General features: G+C 38.5%; 3 long non-coding RNA genes and 1 pseudogene across 4 annotated transcripts; all 4 read right to left on the reverse strand.

The window, feature by feature from the left end:
* Nucleotides 1-1214: 1214 nt before the first annotated feature.
* LOC146493764 (uncharacterized) lies at nucleotides 1215-4353 on the reverse strand. The gene is made up of 3 exons (XR_014871803.1): nucleotides 2451-4353; nucleotides 2267-2335; nucleotides 1215-2174 (listed from the first exon to the last, which is right to left on the reverse strand). It is a non-coding gene; the product is annotated as an uncharacterized LOC146493764 (long non-coding RNA).
* Nucleotides 4354-7250: 2897 nt separating this feature from the next.
* Nucleotides 7251-7764, reverse strand: LOC146493765 (uncharacterized). The gene is made up of 2 exons (XR_014871793.1): nucleotides 7558-7764; nucleotides 7251-7391 (listed from the first exon to the last, which is right to left on the reverse strand). It is a non-coding gene; the product is annotated as an uncharacterized LOC146493765 (long non-coding RNA).
* A 167-nt stretch (nucleotides 7765-7931) lies between these two features.
* LOC146493766 (uncharacterized) lies at nucleotides 7932-9423 on the reverse strand. Its single transcript, XR_014871789.1, has 3 exons — nucleotides 9295-9423; nucleotides 8506-8577; nucleotides 7932-8423 (listed from the first exon to the last, which is right to left on the reverse strand). It is a non-coding gene; the product is annotated as an uncharacterized LOC146493766 (long non-coding RNA).
* Nucleotides 9424-10072: 649 nt separating this feature from the next.
* LOC146493767 (uncharacterized) lies at nucleotides 10073-11551 on the reverse strand (annotated as a pseudogene). The gene is made up of 4 exons (XR_014872077.1): nucleotides 11458-11551; nucleotides 10697-11335; nucleotides 10383-10603; nucleotides 10073-10197 (listed from the first exon to the last, which is right to left on the reverse strand). The product of XR_014872077.1 is annotated as an uncharacterized LOC146493767 (transcript).
* Between the last annotated feature and the right edge of the window lie 544 nt (nucleotides 11552-12095).

Genomic DNA, 12095 nt, shown 5'->3' on the forward strand with positions numbered 1-12095 from the left:
CTACAGTAAGCTTCTATTGGTGGAAATATATCATTAATATATAATCTGTAATGTAATATAATATTCAATTGTGTGTTATTTAATACTTTTTAAAAAGTAAATATGTGTGCCCATCTCATAATGGCTGCTTCCAGGAGGATAATACACCATGTGACAAAGCTCAAATAATCTCAAATTGCATTCTTAAACACAACAATGAGTTCACTGTACTCAAATGGCGTCTACATTCTAGATAGATAATTTGAGCCAGGTTATTTTAATTGGAGCTCAGTGACTTCTTATCCTCTACTATAAAGCTGTCTAGCCTTACCTATTAAGCCCCACACCCCCGGTACCAGGGAGAAAAGGGAATTAGATCACGTTTAATCGGTTATAACACTGGGTCAGAAATAATATATAAAAGTCCCGACATGTGTGGTATCCTCAAATCTCAAAATCTCAGCTAAAATCTCATAACCCATTTCTGCAACCACAAAACACAACAAAAACAAGCCGTGATTAAATACACAAAAGTCAGCTAAACAAACAACCGGTGTTCTGGCAAACTGTCCTACTGTACGTAATTTATGCACATTTCTGCTGCCACACAATAATTCCAGCATAAATTTAAATGGGTAGGACGGTGTTAGGAAAAAACATCCTTCCTAAGTAGTTCTGATGTCACATAGTAATTCCAGCACAAATTTAAGTCGGAATGACGGTTTGCCACTTAACTTTGCCCATCAGAGTATGCTTGTAGCTCATAGTCATAAAGCCAGGACGGTATGCCACTTCTTTTTACCCGTTAAAGTGTGCTTGTAGGTCACATTCACAAAGGTAGCATGGTTTGGCACGTAATTCTCCCTGTCAGAGTATGCTTCTAGCTCGTAATAACAAAGATAGCATGGTTTGGCACTTGTTTGTAGAAGCAGTCTGCATGCCAAGGTGCTTAAGTTATACACCTGTCACCATTGAAGTGATTGGAACACCTGACTATATAAACTTTGACAATGAACTCACTCCATTAGAGTTACAGTATATATTTACTGAATATATTTACAGATCCAAAAGAACACAGGGAGAAAGAACTGAAAAAGAAACAGTATTCATAACAAATTATGCACATTTTTCACACAAGTACTTGACCAGGCTGCTCTCATATTGAGCACGTCCAAAATGTGCCCATCTGAGACACAACTCACACTGCACCTGAAGAAAGAGAAGGGGGTGGGTGGGTGGGGGTGGGGTGTGTGTGTGTGTGTGTGTGTGTGTGTGTGTGTGTGTGTGTGTGTGTGTGTGTGTGTTAACCAACATTACGAATTTGATGAGGAAATAATTACTACAGTGGCTTGCAATAGTATTCGGCCCCCTTGAACTTTTCCACATTTAGTCACAGTACAGCCACAAACATGGATCAATTTTATTGTAATTCCACGTGAAAGACCAACACAAAGTGGTGTACATGTGAGAAGTGGAATGAAGATCAAACATGATTCCAAACAGTGTTTACAAATAAATAACTGAAAAGTGGGGTGTGCGTAATTAATCCCCTGACTCAATACTCAGCTGCCAGTCTTTTAGGGTATGTCTCTACCAGTCTCTAGATGTGCAAAGCTGGTAGAGACATACAAAGTATGTGAAAGTATTCACTTTGTGAACATAACGTATCACATTTATATACAAATGAAAGATAAAAGTCACACAGAAAAAGAACATTCTGTACTTTTTCATAAATCACAGACACATATAATACATATCACTGTTTTTAATGGTGTGTCAGAAAGCCCTGTGCTCTAGATTATGTTACATGAAGTATCAAAATAAATAACATGTTTTTTTTTTTTTTAAATCTACAAATGTTAACTGTCTCAAATGTCTCACTGCTTAAACACTGTCAGGGTTTTTTTTTAAATTATTTAAAATTACATATGTGTGTAATTTTGAAGTATTTTTTTTTTAATTCTTTAAAGAACTGATAACCACGGATTTTATTAAACTTTCATCTACAACCATATGTTCACCTTCAGAAAAAGACCTAAGTCCTCCTGTCACTTTTCTAATATTTTATGTTATTATATACATGTAATAACGCATAATTACCGGAATCTTTTGGCTGCACGGTCAGACTCTTCCTGCTCCAAAGAGTTTCTTGAAGGATCGACCAAATACAGACAGCTGTCATCTGCATTTATGTACTGCGATAGATAAATAAATTTTAAAAGTACATAAATTATGAAAATGTGTTATTGAAACAAACTTTTTTCACAGAAATGCTGCTTGTACTAACCAGAAACTTCCAGTGTACATTTCCAATGTTCACAAAGGATAAAATGGCTCTGTAGTTGTCAAAGTTCACCTGTGACATATTAGAAATTAATTACAAATTTGCAACAATACTTTTTCCATTTATCTCGAGACATTAATAAAATTAGAAAAAATTAATTGTAGAATATATTAATTTTTTTTTTTACCTTGGACAAGCTTTGTCTTCTGATTAGTTCTCTCTCTATAGAGGATCACACCGCTCGTGTAGTGGTTTATAATGTAGGTATTATTCCCCAGATTTAGCCGAATGGCCCAGTGGTGCAGGAGAGTTTCAGTGACCCTAGGAGTATAATAAATAAGCTTTTATTACTTTGTAAACATGATAAACAACAGGTTCTCTGAGCAGAAACATTGACAAACTTAACATATCTCCTGAAAACGGCAGCTCTCCGCGGATACGTAACTTTGAGATCGTGTGTGGGGAAACCATCCAGAAGTGGTGGCTCGTCATTTGCGACCTCTCGAAAACTCAGAAGCTGATGTTTTTGAACTGTAGTGGTGAGAGAGAGGAAGGACGCTAGCATCAACTAGCTAGCCGGTCGTCACGGCAACGCTACAAGCATGGGCCCGAAAAAAGTTCTGTCAGCCGAGGAAGGTGACGATATTAAGAAGTCGCTGGAGTTTATGACAGAGGAGATTTCTGCTGTCAAACTGCAGCAGAAAGCCATCCTGGACCTGGTCAAGGAAGTTAAGGCTCTCCGCATCCAGAACGCCGAGAAAGATCGGCGGCTGGCGTACCTGGAGAACAGAGTGGCGGATTTGGAGCAGTACACCCGGATGAACGATGTCATCATCACGGGGCTTCGCATCAAACCCATAGGGCTTTGGAGCGTGATGTCACGGGGGTGGGCGTGGAAAGGATTTTGGCCTGATCCGCCATGTTCGGGGTCTAAGCGCAAGCGACGAAGGAGCAAAAGCACAGCCATGGTTCGTACTTGCTGTGTGGTCGGCTGCAATGTTCGATCTTACGATCGGCACGGGAATAAGCTTGGGTTGTCTTTTTATGCTTTCCCAAGCTGGAAGCAACATCAAGGAGCTCAGGTATCGGATGTTACCAAACGAAGGCGTCGAGCCTGGATAGCAGCCGTGAGACGAGCTGATATCAAGTTCGTACAGAATGACCATCTAATTTAAAGGCTCTTGCTCAAACGTACTCGCACTACAAGGGTACACACACCATGAAATACCTGATCGGGATTACTCCACAAGGTGCAATTTCGTTCATTTCTAAGGGGTGGGGGGCCGTGCATTAGCTAAACACATCACAGAGCAATGTGGCATACTTAACAAGCTGTTACCAGGGGATGTAGTTTTGGCTGACAGAGGCTTTGACATCAGAAATGCGGTGGGAATGATGTGTGCGGAGGTTAAGATCCCAGCATTTTGTGTTTTGGTTAACATGTGCCCCAGTGTGGTAGTGAAACCAGACACACATGAGACTTGTTCTTGTTAATTAATGATTGTGAAAACTTTGAGTATGTCTCTGAAGAAATAGTACTAGGAAAACCTTTTTTTGTTATGTGTAATTGTATGAACACACTGACATTACATTGTGTAACCATTTCGGTATCTGTATACTATAATTGACAGTTTATCATCGCTTTGAACTCTGTTTCACTAAAATTACATTATAATAAAAGCCAGGTAACAACAAATCTGCATTTGACGCTTTATTTTACACTTTGACAATTGTTACAAAATAGCCAAATCTTGCACCCAGCCGTTTGTAAATTGTATGTGCGCCTCCAGTGACTTGTAATTACGAAACTGGTTCGCTGTGTAGGCGCTTACTCCACAAACAAGATACGTGAAGATATCGGGTTAGGACAGTGGCGGTAAGTCGTCTGGGTCTTTACTCCACTGCCGTATTTCATATGGGTCCAGATTTGCGATGCACTCTATTTTTTTTCTTCTTCAAGTACCGCTGCTTCGCCTCTGGACGCAATCGGTCTCTATATCGTCCGTTTTCTTTGGAGCTGCTTTTAAGCATGATTCTTGTCGTCGTCGTTCCAACACAGTGTCTGTTTTGATTCGTAGACCCCGAACATGGCGCCGTGCTCCCACGATGCATTGCGGCGTGACGTCAACTCCAAAGCCCTATTGACTGTAGAAAAGATGGACGACGCGACCCCGCCTCCTACCATTGTGCAAAATTGAAGCCAAAATATCCCGTTGTGGAGGCTGCCATCTTGCAAATTTGGAATCAGAGTCTGCGCAGTAGTGACTTGAGGTGGAGCGACTGTGTAACGCTCCCGCCCACACACCCGCTGGACGTGACCGCAAACACGCCCCCCTACACTTTTTACGTAGCCCGACTGCTAGAGTTTTTTTGCTGGTTTACCGCGACTGACGACTCGTTTATTTAAGGTAAATACAACCATGTCACTGTTATTAAAAAAGACACACAGCTTATCATCTTATAGTTCTAAAGTCATTCTGTTGTTAATTCGTTTGCTAGATTAGCCGCTAGCATACACACTGTGTTAGAGGCTTGTTGCTAGCTAGTTAGCGATGCTACACACCTGCTACTCTAATAGTCTGTGTTATTGAAGGATTCAGCAGTTCTTGTGTTTTTTTTTTTTTGTTTTTTTTTTAATCCATTTTTAGACAGCGATGAGATCAGCTGCACACTCTACAGAGGCCCAGAGTTACTGTTAATATCAAAAATATAATTCTGTCCTTTGAGATTTTAACATAAGACTGAGTGTAATGGATCTAAAACTGTTTAAATCTCTACAGCCTGGTAACATGGAGACTTTAAAAACATCAGCAGAACGTTTCAGTAGTGTAGTCTAATTTGTTCTTTTCATTTAATAATAGAGTCCATATTATATCAACAGCTACATTCACCCTGGAGAGAAACTAGTGAGGGAGACCATCAGGACCAAGCTGGGTTTCCTGGGTCCAGAGGTTTGGAGAAACTTCTTCCCTTTCTTTCATCACAGCTGTCCTGTGCCATAAGTTCTGTTAACCTGCTGTAAGAGGCATCATTTAAGAAACAACAGGAAGACTGAAGCTCATGGCATTGATCAAGCAGGACTCATGATCTTCACCAGCAGCTCCCTGCTGCGGTTGTGTGGCAATAATTGCCACATTTAATTAATTATTTAATGGTGTATTTAATTCATTATGGCAGTCCTGGCGTTCCATAGGGATCAGGGGGGTTGTACTGCAATGGGTGAAAAATTATTTAAGTGACAGGAAACAATTTGTGAAGCTGGGTGTCCATTCCTCATCATGCTTGGACATTGCTTGTGGTGTTCCACAAGGCTCTGTACTGGGTCCAAAATTATTTATTATTTATATAAATGATATTTGTAAGGCATCTGATATATTAAAATTAGTATTCTTTGCAGATGACACAAATAGTTTTTGTTCTGGGGGGAACCTAAAGGAGCTGCTGGATACAATTACTTCAGAAATGTGCAAAATTAAAAAATGGTTTAACAGGAACAAACTATCGCTAAATCTAAGTAAAACTAAAATAATCTTATTTGGGAATTCCCTTAGAAATGCACAAGTGCAGATTCATATAGATGGTGTGGAAATTGAAAGAGTACTTGAACATAAGTTTCTTGGTGTGATTATAGATAAATTAAACTGGAAGTCTCATATAAATCATATACATAACAAAATTTCAAGAAGTGTCTCAATCTTGAGTAAAGTAAAACACATTCTGGACCACAAATCACTCCACATTCTCTATTGTTCCCTGATTGCACCGTATTTGAATTACTGTGCAGAGGTGTGGGGCAATACTTACAAATGTTCACTATTATCAATCTTTATATTACAAAAAAGGGCCATAAGGATAATCCATAAAACTGGTTACAGAGATCATACAAATTCACTATTCTTAAAATCAAAAATTCTAAAATTCACAGATCTGGTTCATTTTCTCACTGCACAAATTATATATAAAGCAATAAATAACCTGCTTCCTGACAATATTCTAAAAATGTTTTCTAAAAGGGAACGGGGATACAATTTGAGGGGGGAATTAAATTTAAAACATCCTCGTATCTGTACAACATTAAAAAGTTTTTGCATCTCTGTGTGTGGAGTGAAGCTGTGGAACAGACTAAGTAAAGATATAAAGCAAAGTCCGAGCATGGCGCAGTTTAAAAAGCGGTTTAAGGAGATGGTTTTTACAGGGTACAGGGAAGAGGTAGAGATTTGATAGGGTGTTCTTGTCTAATATTTTCATGTGTGTGCGGGTGCACGGGTATGTTGGTATGGGTATATATATTTGTAGGTTGTGTATCCTTTGAGGTGTTAATGGGGTTATTGAAAATGTGTATATGTGCGTATGTGTATATATATGGATGGATGGAGAGAGGGAGAGAGAGATCCACCTGCTACACTAGAGTCCTCCTCAAACCTTTTCCATTAGCACTTAACTCCTCGTCAAATGCTCAACAGACTTAAACTAGAAGGAAATTCAGCTGTGTGTGTGTGTGTGTGTGTGTGTGTGTGTGTGTGTGTGTGTGTGTGTGTGTGTGTGTATATGTATAAAAAAATACACATGACATAATGTAATTGCAAGGAGGTATTTCTGTAGTCTATAGATAGTGGAAAAGGGGTGGGATTAAATAAACTTATGCTTCTTCCTGCTCCTTTTTGAACATGAAAGGTATTTGTAGTTGTGGTTGCTCGTTTTCTTTTTGTTTTGCTTTGTTTATTTATCTCTTTTAATTCTATGTTGTTGTACTTTTTTAACATGTTCAAAATAAAGATTCAATCAATCAATCAAGTTTTGGAATACAAAGGTTAATAAAGATTTTTTTTACTTACGTATACTCAGTATTCAGTCATGAGGATATGCCTGGAATGTAGATCTAAAGTAGTACTTACTGAAAGTGTAGGGAACAACTAATGTTCTGCCCCAGCTTTAACGTTAACCTTATGCAGTACTTTTTTTAATTTTTTTTTTAAATAACTGGATTACATACCTCTCCAACAAGCCAGCTGTGTGGTCTAAGGGTCAGGAACTCACTGTGACGTATGACAAAGTTGTTACATCTAATCTGAGATGGGACCACAGAAACAACAACTTCCGTTTCCTGTTGTTTCCACAAATATGCGACCTGTGTTTCAACAAGACAATAGCCAAGGGCGTGAACCCATGATGAGTTCAGCCCTGGCGAGAGGGAGGGAGAAAGAGGGAGAGACAGCTGACCAGCGACCAGCTGAACCTCCAGGCCGTGACAGTTATTGAATTGATTGTGAATGAGTTGGTTTGTGAAACATCACCTGTGATGCAGTGTCCTTTGTCAGACCGGTTGTTTTTCTCACAAGGTGCTCTGTCCTCTCCAGTGTAGATGGAGAATCCTCTGGCCCCTTGATTTGTGGGTTGAATTTAAACGAAAATATTTGTTACTGCTGTGATCATTTTAAGTAATTTTTTTATTAAGGAAAAAAATTGCATTACCTTTTGCAAGAATTACACATTAATGCTGATATATTTCACATAATACTCACTAAGTGTGGTGATTACAAAATTATAACAAATGAAGAACAACATAGCCTGAATGTATTTAATAATAGTATTTAACAGATAATCATATCTGTTATTAATCTCTGTCTCTCTTCCACAGCATGTCTTCTATCCTGTCTTCACCACTTTTTGATTGTGGTGACCACAACATCAGCACAAATTGAGACTGGAAAGTTGAATATTCCAGAGCTCACTGCTGGAATGGCAACAGAGGAAAATTTGTGCTCTTTTGCACATGTCATGACGTTCAAAATACCTTTAGTTAAGTTTCTTTGCATGGGATATCATGTGCACTGTGGGGTCATTCTGCAGACACGGGCCTACCAAATGAATCAGCTTCATGCAAGCTAGTTTGCTTGCTGTGGTAACTGCAACTTGTCCAGCCTTTTAATTTGCCATTTTTGGCAATGAAGAGATCACTCTCTGCTTGGATAGTATGTCCTCCAGTAGCAGACAGTGCCTTTGCAAGTCCACCCATGTGAGAGAGACTTTCATTAGCTGCATTAACAATTGCATCCATTTTGAAGGCACATAAATCTCCTTTCTGTACTGTGACCGATGCTTTATTAGCCATGTATGTTGTTATTTTTTGGCAAACGGCTATTTGTTCCTGGCTCTCATCCTACAAAGATAGACACATGTCAGTTTTCAGAGTCATTTATGACAATAACACACAAAACATAAATGTAGACATTAATAAATACCTGGTTTTGACGAGCATCATATTGTTTGTGCTGTTCCTGTTTAAAGGTTTGAACAGTGGTCTTCCCTTTTACCTGTTAACAGATAACATTTTTGAATGACTTTATATAATAGAATATAATATACAAAAGAAAATGGTCATGAATGAGACAAACGTGTTCTGATTTGAGATGTATGTAACGAGTGAACATCTGTCCTGCTGTTGGTGTATCACACACGAACTGATATGACTGTGTATGAGTGCCTAGTCCCCTTAAAGGACTCTGTCCAACATTACGTCCCAAGTAAACAGAGGAACTAGGAGATAAAAACATGGGCAGTATGTGATGCCCGGTCCAGCTGTACAGAGAACATGCTAGTGTACTATTGCTTAATACAGTAGGTCTCCAAAAGACAATAATCACCCTTGAAAGCTTGTTTAATTCATATGCCCTTGGCCTACAACTGCTGAAAACAAAGCTGTACATGGTGTGACCAGCAAAAAGCAAAAAACCTGAGCTTCCTCCTGCACTTATGTCACCTATGGACATGCATTTTTTGGCATTAAAGTGGGGGTTCACCAAGGCCCATGCCTAGGTGTAATACAATGTTAAAACACATAAAGATTTCAGGTAATCAGTTGGAATACAGTTTGATAAAACATTGAAACGTGGAGACGGATGATAATTTATAATTCATGCTTTATAAATAGTCAAAGCAGACGCTTTACCCCAGAGGACAAAAGGAGTATGGCAATCAGGAGGACATCACAAGGCTTAATTATTGAAAATAATGGGAACATGATGACTTACCTCAGTTTTCTTTTTCTTCAGTGGCAGTTCTGTCAGTAACGGTGACACGTACACACCTTTTCGTTTAATGCGTTTGTCTTTCCATTTCTCCATTTCCACGCGAAAAGACTGATTACACATACATACCTTTTAATGCTTACTTATTTTATCATCTCTTAATTCTATAGTCATAGCCAAATGTTTTCACTTTTTCTTAGTTTTTTGTTCTAGTTGTATAAAACACAATTTTCATTATTAGGAAGTTATTCATACCTTTTTGTCTTGATTTTTTTCATGTCTGCATATTCAAGCAGGAGGGCATCGTTCATTTTTTTTTTGACAAATTTCCACAAAGTCATCAAGCCTTGTCAGTCTCCTTCTCTGGATACAGATTTTTTTCAAATCCCACTGGCTTTTCTCCATGATTCCTTGGGTTCTGTTGTCTTGTGTACAATTCTTAAATGCAATAGTACATTGTTTAAGTCACTATCTATGTATTGTAAATTTATATACAATTTATGTTTCTTTTTCACTTATTCTTCTCGCTATGATACCTGGTTCTTGGATTGCTGAATGTCACCATAGACTTTACTGAGCTGCTGGTAAGCAGGACCCGTACCATGACGTCCAAGATCCCCTAAGGAGAATACAAGTAATTCAAAAACATAATTAAAATAGATAATTCAACATTTAGCACATTTACATTAATGAATAACTGACAATTTAAGATAGTAATACAACAAATAAAAAAAATGTACCGAGCATCATTGATGACCACAAAGATGCATGTGGTAGAAGGTGATTTACCAGACCGGCAATAAATTTGGGTGCATGAAAGATGTTTCTTTCGCCCTCACAGTCCAGTGTTGCATTGTCAACAATTGCCTGGAAATGGGTCTTCAAGGGGGCATTCTGAACATCAGTCTGTAAAACAGATATATATCTGTATTCAGCAAGTTATCAAACCAAAGAAAAATTAATTATATAAAATGTTATTGTGGTTTAAAATATATATTTTTTAAAATAATGTGAATTCATTAATTCATTTGGGACAGACACAAGTAAAAAAGTTATTAATATGGTTACTTAAAAAATAAATCTTAGCTAACCTTGTAATCTTCAGCAATCAGTCTTTTCATCCAAATCCAGGGTCGCCCGTTTTTGCATAAGGATGTTCAAGCTGTTGTAGTGTTTTGTTACGTTCCTTCCACTACAAAGACTGCAAAACACTATTGCTGCACTATGGACAACATCATCCATGTCTGTTAAGTTATCACAGCATGCAAGGAGCCCAAACACATACACTCCAAGCCTGTAGTTCTCTGGAATGCTGGGAAAATGAACGAATGAAATCACTGTTAGTAGGACCTTTACATTACAAATCTTGTATTCTTTTTTTAATTATTGATATAAATGTACTCACTGTTTTTTACAAAGGTCCTTGGCATTTTTCATGACATGGCTCAAACATCGATGAAGAATGGGAATGTTGAATTGCTGTGCTGAATGCTGGCCACTCAGTAAGACGGTACTGCTGCAGCAGATCCTCTAGACTTGTTCTGCAGAATGTCATGGAAATGGATCGGAGGAGTACCAGGGATCCATCACACATGAACACACGACAGGCCTGTTGTAGGCCCGATTACCAAATGCTCTTACCAGATCAGTCTGAAAGGTCTGGAAGACATATGTCACAGAGGCTGTAGTGTGGTCACATGTGACATATGTAGCAACTGGAAGAGAAGCACCTTTGGATGGGTTTCTGACAACCAACTCATACACATAGTATGGTGGCGTTCCAGCACTTTCTTTTCTTATTATACTTCCAGTGGCATCAAAGTACACAAGGTTTTCTTAGACCACAGCATTATGCCCTTTGGATGCATCAGAATCTTCTGCAGTACGTCGTTTTCAGTGTCCTGATACTGTTGAATTATCTTTTGTAAGCTAATCAACTCATTGGGATCTGCTCTACTGGCTTTTCTTTCAGACCATGCAATGTTTTTCAAGACTTCTTTTGTTGGAGCATCTTGCCAGATTGGATCACCTTTTGTGGCACTTTCTGTAAAGACTCCAAGTACAAGCTCCTTGATAATTTGTTTTTGAGGAGTTCTCCAGCACTTTGACGTGATTGCGCACGCACAGGCCGCCTTTTCAGCTCTTTGTTATTATGGCAGACCTCACCTCCTTTGAAAACGACTTCTGCTTTCAGTGTCTCTTCGTCATAAACCACCACAGCCACAGTGACAGGGCAGTCCTGAAATCTGCAGTACCCCATACACCTGAAAACTGGTGCCTTTTGATCTTGAAGAGTTTTTTTCACACTGTGTCTCCGAAATCCAAAACTGCAGTACGGATTAAGGGTTCTGATTCCACTGGCAATTATATTTGTCCACTGCAGTCCTTTAAATAGTCTTCCTGACTGATGTTGCTGTAACTCCTTCCATTTATTCTCATTTATGAAGAAGAAACTTTTCTGCTGTGGCAAACCAGATGTGAAATTTTTTTCTTCTGAACTGCTACTGTCTGTGTTGACCTTAGCGGATTCATCTGATTCATTCCTCTGCAACATTCAGATATACATTTAAAAAATATATAAACACGTCCAATGTTTGTCACTACAGTGTCTCTATGAAAATCCAACAGCATCATTATGTTACAATTTCACTAACGAACCCATAGGACAAGTTTCACATTATCTTAGGAAATTTGTCTTAGTAACTGAATATGACTAAGAAATATTTATTTTACCTCGAAAGATCATCCCAAAAAGATTTTAACTTTAAACTTTGGATTACAGTTCAAAACACTTGAAATGTTTA

The sequence above is a fragment of the Neolamprologus multifasciatus genome, chromosome 22 (genome assembly GCF_963576455.1).
Source record: "Neolamprologus multifasciatus chromosome 22, fNeoMul1.2, whole genome shotgun sequence".
NCBI classification, from domain to species: domain Eukaryota; kingdom Metazoa; phylum Chordata; class Actinopteri; order Cichliformes; family Cichlidae; genus Neolamprologus; species Neolamprologus multifasciatus.